Below are 1,151 nucleotides of genomic sequence, written 5' to 3'. Positions count from 1 at the left end.
ATGCTCAGTGTGAGGGATTTCAGAGAGTCAACGAGTCCTTACAATCAGTTGTTTTTCCTTAGATAGAAATATGAATGTGTTATATGTATAGATACGTTTAAGTTTCTTAACTCTTTGAGTTTATTTAGATTGAATTATCTGCAGTGCTGCTTCTCATCTGGAATAAACTCAGAGAATAAAACTGCAAAAGTGCTGAAACCCTTTAAACCACACTTATTTGTTTAGTGTGGCCTTTGACTGTGCTATCTAAACATAATTAGTTGTTTGCAGTCCAATTTTCATTTTCTTATCAACCATTTCACACTATTTTTTAATATAAATCTTATCATTTTAAGCATTCATATTTATTTTCTTTAATTATTTTAATGATTAAATACTCAATTACCCTTATGCCAATGCAATGTACATTTTCTATTTTGTTTTCTGATTCTATTTGTTTCGTTTTCATATGCAGCACTTTGAAAAGCGTTGTTACTCAACTGTCAATCAAACTTCCTTTGATTTCTCTGAACAGCTGCTTTGATGCTGAGATAAAATGAATCACATTACTCCTTTAAATTTGTTTTACTGTTTCTTTAAGTCTTTTATCTCAGGGTATGAGAAAGGGGACTGCATGTATAGCACACTCATATAAATATTAAAGACCATATTTTATTTTAAGTTGAGTTAAAAAATCTGTAATAATTTCAGATCACCCATCACATTGATGGATGGGAAGAGTTCAGGTCCTTGCCTGGTGATATTTGCTGCACTCCCATTTCCCATCAGTCTACTTTTGAATAACTGCTGTTAATTCCCCTAAAAAAGATTACTGTGGAAAATAAATCTTTATTTTCTTTGTAAACCTTTTTTTAACAAACATGATGATAACAATAAAAACAATCAATCATGTTTTAGTTTCTTAGTCTATTATTTCATGTTGATGACAGGATCATTCTAAACTCTGTATTGCACATAGAGACATTATTGAATGATGTTGGTGTTGGGCTGTGCACTGGTTTCGGGGTTTTATACAGTTGTGCTGTATATAGGAATTATATAATATATAATCAAAGGAAATATAAGAAATCTGATCAGCAATAAGCCTTTTGCCTGAACATGTCACACTAGAGACAGGTCCAAATAAAAAATCAAATGTAATCCAGCGATCA

Source organism: Cyprinodon variegatus, unplaced genomic scaffold (genome assembly GCF_000732505.1).
Source record: "Cyprinodon variegatus isolate N-32 unplaced genomic scaffold, C_variegatus-1.0 Scaffold741, whole genome shotgun sequence".
NCBI classification, from domain to species: domain Eukaryota; kingdom Metazoa; phylum Chordata; class Actinopteri; order Cyprinodontiformes; family Cyprinodontidae; genus Cyprinodon; species Cyprinodon variegatus.
This window is presented reverse-complemented; position numbering follows the sequence as displayed.